Source organism: Phocoena sinus, chromosome 1, assembly GCF_008692025.1.
Source record: "Phocoena sinus isolate mPhoSin1 chromosome 1, mPhoSin1.pri, whole genome shotgun sequence".
In the NCBI taxonomy this organism is placed as follows: Eukaryota; Metazoa; Chordata; class Mammalia; order Artiodactyla; family Phocoenidae; genus Phocoena; species Phocoena sinus.
Genome location: NC_045763.1, coordinates 153,490,024 through 153,496,889, shown reverse-complemented (window position 1 = coordinate 153,496,889; position 6,866 = coordinate 153,490,024). Strand labels below are relative to the sequence as shown.

Sequence of the window (6,866 nt, the reverse complement as noted above, 5' to 3'; positions counted from 1 at the left end):
CCTCATTTAAGTGGAATCATACAGTATTTGTCTTTTTATAACTGGCTATTTCACTTAGCATAATGTCCTCAAGGTTTATCCACGTTGTAGTATATGTTAAAATTTCTTTCCTTAAAGGCTAAAGAACATTCCATTGCATATATATATATCTCACATTTTGCTTATCCATTCAGCCATCAACAGACACTTGGGTTGCTTCCATGTTTTAGCTATTGTAAATAAAGTTCTGAACGTGGGTGTACATATGTCTCTTGGAGACCCTGATTTCAATTCTTTTGAGTGTATATCCTCAGAAGTGGAATTGCTGGGTCATATGGTAAATCTGTCTTTGATTTTTTTGAGGAACCACCATATTGTTTTTCACAGCAACCCTACCATTTTACATTCTCACCAACAGCATGCAACAGTTCCAGATTCTCCACATCCTCACCAACATCTGTTGTTTTGTTTTTTTGATAGTAGCCGTCCTAATGGGTGTGAGGTGGTATCTCATTGTGTTGTTGTTTTTTTTTCTTTTTAAAATGTTTATTGTGGAAAGTACATTTAACATGATATCTACCCTTTAACAAAATTGTAAGTGTACAATACTTTTTCCTTCTTTTTATCCTGCATGTATGTTAAATTTTATAGAGTGCTTTCATTAATGATTATATGAATTTTCTATCTTACAATACTGCAATAATTTACATTAATTGACATTGTGGTTTTGATTTACATTTCCCTAATGATTATTGATGCTTAGCATCTTTTCATTTGCTTACCTGTCATTTGTGTATCTTTGGAGAAATATCTATTCAAGTGTTTGCCCATTTTTTAATCAAATTGCTTTTTGAGTTTTAGGGATTCTCTATATATTCTAGATATTAATCCCTTATCACATATACGATTGGCAAATATTTTCTCCCATTCTGTGGGTTGCCTTTTTACTCTGGATGGTGTCTTTCAGTGCAGAGAATGTTTAAATTTTCATGAAGTCCAGTTTGCCTATTTTTTTCTTTTGTTGCCTGTGTCTTTCATGTCATATCCAGGAAATTATTGCCAAATTCAGTGTTGTGTAGCTTTTACTCTGTGTTTTTTCCTGAGTTTTATGGTTTTAGGTCCTACATTTAAGTCTCTGATTCATTGTATATGGTATTGAATAGGGTTTAACTTCATTTTCTTTTGCATGTGAATATCCAGTTTTCCCAGCACCACTTGTTGAAGACTGTCCTTTCTCTATTGCATGGTTGTGGCACCCTTGTCAAAAATAATTTCACCATGTGAAGATTTATTTCTGGGCTCTCTCTATTCTATTGGGCTATATATTTGTCTTTATTCCAGTACCACACTATTTGGAGCTTTGTAGTATGTTTTTTTTTTTTTTTTTTTTGTAGTATGTTTTGAAATCAGGAAGTGAGTCTTTCAGCTTTGTTCTTCCTTTTCAAGATTGTTTTGGTTATACAGAGTCCTTGGTTTTAGGATGGGTTTTGGTTTTTTTTCTATTCCTGGAAAAAATATTTTGATTTTGATAAGAAATACATTACATTTGTTAGGAATCTGTAGATCACTTTGGGTAGTCTTGACATCTGTGGGGTAGTACTGACAATACTAAGTCTTCCAATAAATGAACATGGAATATTTCCATTTTTTAATGTCTTCTTTAATTTCTCTCAGCAATGATTTGTAGTTTTCATTGTATAAGTGTTTCAACTCCTTAGATAAGTTCATTCCTAAGTATTTTATACTTTCTGATGTTATTGTAAATGGAATTGTTTTTGTAATTTCCTTTTCAGATTGTTTATTATTGGTGATTATTAGTGATAGAAATATAACTGATTTTTGTATGTTGACTTTATATTCTGTTACTTTGCTGAATTAACATTTTAGTGTCACAATTTTTTTGTAGACTAGGGTTTTCTCTATCAAAGATCATATCTGTAAACGATGATAATTTTACTTCTTCTTTTCCATATTAGATGCCTTTTATTTCTCTTTCTTGTCTAATTGCTCTAGTTAGAACTATCAGTACTAAGTTGAATAAAAGTGAGAAAGGTTGACATCCTTGCCTTATACCTGATCTTAGAGGAAGGGCTTTCACATTTTTTTTAATTGAGGTATATTGGCTTACAATATTATATAAGTTTCAGGTGCACAGCACAGTGATTCACAATTTTTAAAGGTTATACTCCATTTATAGTTATTATAAAATATTGGCTGTATTCCTTGTGCTATACAATATATATTGTAACTTATTTATTTGATACATAATAGTTTGTACCTCTTAATCCCCTACCTCTATCCTGTCCCTCCCCTCTTCCCTCTCACCACTGGTAACCACTAGTTTGTTCTCTGTATCTGTTTCTTTTTTGTTATATTCACTAGTTGGCTTTACATTTTAGATTCTACATGTAAGTAATATACAGTATTTGTCTTTCTGTGTCTGACTTATTTCACTTAGCATAATTCTCTCCAAGTCCATCCATGTTGTTGCATATGGCAAAATTTTATTCTTTTTTATGGCTGAACTGTATTCCTTTGTGTGTGTGTGTGTGTGTGTGTGTGTGTGTGTGTGTGTGTGTGTGTGTATTGCATCTTCCTTATCTATTCATCTGCTAATGGACACTTATTTTGCTTCTATATCTTGGCTATTGCAAATAATGCTGCTATGAACATTGGGGTGCATATATCTTCGAATTAGTGTTTTCATTTTCTTCAGATGTATACCCTGTAGTGGAATTGCTGGATAATATGGTAGTTCTATTTTTAGTTTCCTTTTTAATTAATTAGTTTAAATTTTTTTATTGAGGTATAGTTGATTTACAATGTTGTGTTAACTTCTGGTGTACAACAAAGTGATTCAGTTATTCATATATATTATTTTCCATTATGGTTTATTACAGGATATTGAATGTAGTTCCCTGTGCTATACCGTAGAACCTTGTTGTTTATCTATTTTATATATAGTAGTTTGTACCTGCTAATCCCAAACTCCTAATTTATCCCTCCCCCACCCTCTTTCCCCTTTGGTAACCATAAATTTGTTTTCTGTGTCTGTGAGTTATTTCTAGTTTTGTTTTGTTTTTCAGTACGCGGGCCTCTCGCTGTTGCGGCCTCTCCCATTGCGGAGCACAGGCTCCGGACACGCAGGCTCAGTGGCCATGGCTCACGGGCCCAGCCGCTCCGCGGCATGTGGGATCTTCCCAGACCCGGGGCACAAACCTGTGTCCCCTGCATCGGCAGGCAGACTCTCAACCATTGCGCCACCAGGGAAGCCCTATTTCTAGTTTTTTTGAGGAACCTCCATAACTGTTTTCCACAGTGGCTGCACCAATTTATATTCCCACCAACATTGTACAAGGATTCCATTTTCTCCACATCCTCACCAACTCTTATTATTTATGGTCTTTTCGATGATAGCCATTCTAACAGGTGTGAGGTGATATTGGTAATACCTCATTGTGGGTTTTTTTTTTAATATTTATTTAGGCTGTGCTGGGTCTTAGTTGCAGCATGTTTAGTTGTGGCATGTGGGATCTTTAGTTGCGGCATGCAGGCTATTAGTTGTGGCATGCAGGCTTCTTAGTTGCAGCACACGGGCTCTTACTTGTGGTGTGCAGCCTTCTTAGTTGCAACATGCGAACTTGTAGTTGCGGCATGCACGTGGGCTCTAGTTCCCCAACCAGGAATCGAACCTGGGCCCCCTGCGTTGGGAGTGCGGATTATTCTTACCCACTGGACCACCAGGAAAGTTCCTCATTGTGGTTTTGATTTGCATTTCTCTGACGATTAGCAATGCTGAGCACCTTTTCATGTGCCTGTTAGCCATCTCTATGTCCTCTTTGGAAAAACGTCTATTCAGGTCTTCTGCTCATTTTTTAATTGGGTTGTTTGTTTTTTTGATGTTGAGTTGTCTGAGCTGTTTATATATTTTGGATATGAACCCCTTATTGATCATATCATCTGCAAATACTTTCTCCCATTCAGTAGGTTGTTTTTTGTTTTGTTGATGGTTTCTTTTGCTGTGCAAAAGCTCTTAATTAGGCATTTGTTTATTTTTGCTTTTGTTTCCTTTTCTGCCTTAAGAGACAGGTCCAAAAAAAATATCGCTATGATTTATGTCAGAGTGTTGTGTCTATGTTTTCTTCTAGGAGTTTTATGGTTTCCAGTCTTACATTTAGGTCTTTAATCCATTTTGAAACTTTGAGTATGATGTTTGCTGTGAGTTTTTCACGTGTGGTTCTTATTATGTTGAGATGGTTTCCTGCTATTCCTAATTTGTTGAGTGTTTTTGTAATGAAAGGCTGTTGAGTTTTGTCAAATGCTTTTTCTGTATCAACTGAAATGATCATGTGGATTTTTTCCCCTTTCATTCTGTTAATGTGTCACATTACATTAATCAATTTTTGTATGTTGAACCATCCTTGGATTCCAGGAATAAATACCACTTAGTCATGGCATGTAACCTTTTAATATGCTTCTGAATTTGGTTTGCTACTACTTTGTTGAGGATTTTTACATCATTGTTCATAAGGAATATTGGATCTGTAGTTTTTTTATAGTGTGTTTGTCTGGCTTTGGTGTCAGGGTAATGCTGACCTCATAGAATGAGTTAGGAAATATTCCCTATCCTTTTCATTTTTTGGAAAAGCTTGGGAAGGATTAATATTGGTTCTTCAAATGTTTGGTGGAGTTCAGCAATGAAGCCATCAGGTCCAGAGCTTTTCTTTGTTGAGAGATTTTTGATTACTGATTCTATCTCCTTTATGGTCTATTCAGATTTTCTATTTCTTCATGATTTAATGTTGGTAGGTTTTGTGTTTCTAGGAATTTTTCCATTTCATCTAGGTTATTCAATTTGTTGGCATATAGTTGTTCATAATACTCTCATAATCCTTTTTATTTTTGTAGAATCAGTAGCAATGTCCCCACTTTCATTTCTGTTTTTAGTAATTTTGAGTCTTTTTTTCTTAGTTCATCTAGCTAAAGTTGTATCAATTTTGTTGATCTTTTCAAAGAACTAACTTTTGGGTTTCGTTGAGTTTTCTCTATTGTTTTTCTGTTCTCTTTTTCATTGATTTCTGCCCTAGTCTGTATTATTTCCTTTCTTCTGCTAGCTTTGGTTTCAGTTTGTTCCTTTTTCTAGTTCCTTAAGTTGTAAATTTAGGTTGTTGATTTCAGATTTTTTTTAAATGTAAGCATTTTATAGCTATACATTTTCCTCTTAATACTGCTTTTACTTCATCCCACAAGTTGTGATATGCTGTGTTTTTGTTTTCATTTATCTCTTGTTTAATTTCCCTTGTTACTTCTTCTTTGACTCATTGGTTGTTTAAGAGTATGTTGTTTAATTTCCACAATTTATAAATTTCCCAATTTTACTTTTCATTGATTTCTAACATTGTCCTGTTGTGGTCAGAGAAGATAACTTTGTATGACATTTATCTTTCTAGATCTATTGAGACTTAATTCAAGGTCTAACGTGTAGTCTATCTTGTAAAATGGCCCTTGTGCACTTGAGAAGAATGTGTATGCTAGTTGTTGGGTAGAGTGTTCTGTATATGTCTTAGATCTAATTGGTTCATTGTGTTGTTTAAGTCCTCTGTTTTCTAATTTATCTTCTGTCTGATTGTTCTATTCATTATTGAGAGTGGAGTATTCAAGTCTCCAACTATTATAGTAGAGCTGTCTATTTTTCCCTTCAATTCTGTTTTTGCTTCATATATTTTGCTGGCATGTTATTAGGTGCCTAAATGTTGATAATTATTATGAACTGTAGTGTGCCTTTTATTAATATATGATATCTCCCTTCTCTCTTATAATCTTTTTTGGTTTAAAGTCTATTTATCTGATATTAATATAGCTAATCCTTCTCTCTTTTCATTACTATTTGCATGGAATATCTCTTTCCATCCTTATACTTTCAATAAATTTATGTTTTGGGATCTAAAGTGAGTCTTTTGCAGGCAACATATATTTTGGATCATGTATTTTTATGCATTCTGCCAATCTTTGTCTTTTAACTGGAAAGTTTAATCCATTTACATTTAAAGTAATTACTGGTAATAAGGGACTTGCCTCTGCCATTTTGCTATTTGTTTTTATGAGTTATAGTTTTTTTCCCCCCTAATTTCCTGCAGTCCTGTTTAGTTGATTTTTTAGTAGTAAAAATTTTAAATTCCGTTCTCACTTTCTTTTGTGTATATTCTATTGGTATCTTCTTTCTGGTTACCATGGGTATTACATTTAACATTCAATAGTTGCAACATTCTAAGTTGAATTTATACCAGATTAATTTCAATAACATACAAAAACTCTGCTCCTTTATGGCTCTGTCCCCCTGGTTTCAGTTGGCAATTCACAGAATTGAATCTTTTAAACACTGTATGCCCCAAAACATAAAATAATAATTCTTTTTAATGCATCAGTTTCTTAAATTTTGTGGAAAGCAACATGTGGAGTTACTAACCAAAATTATAATAATCCTATTGTTGTGTGTGTGTGTGTATATATATATTTTTTTTTTTTTTTTTTTTTTTTTGGCCACACCATGTGGCCTGTGGGATCCTAGTTCCCCGACCAGGGATTGAACCTGGGCCCTCAGCAGCAAAAGTGCAGAGTCTTAACCATTGAACCACCAGGGAATTCCCCTAGACTAATAATTCTTTTAAAAATACATTAGTCTCTTAAATCATATAGAAAAAAAGTGGAGATAGAGACTGTTTTTTTTTTTTTTTTTTTTTTTTTTTTTGCTGTACACGGGCCTCTCACTGTTGTGGCCTCTCCTGTTGCAGAGCACAGGCTCCGGATGCGCAGGCTCAGTGGCCGTGGCTCACGGGCCCAGCCGCTCCGCTGCATGTGGGATCTTCCCAGCCCAGGGCACAAACCCG

At 34.5% G+C, this 6,866-nt stretch overlaps 1 non-coding gene across 1 annotated transcript; it reads right to left on the bottom strand.

Moving 5' to 3' along the window:
* Positions 1 to 6,547: 6,547 nt before the first annotated feature.
* TRNAK-UUU lies at positions 6,548 to 6,620 on the bottom strand. The gene has a single exon. It is a non-coding gene; the product is annotated as a tRNA-Lys (tRNA).
* Positions 6,621 to 6,866: the final 246 nt, after the last annotated feature.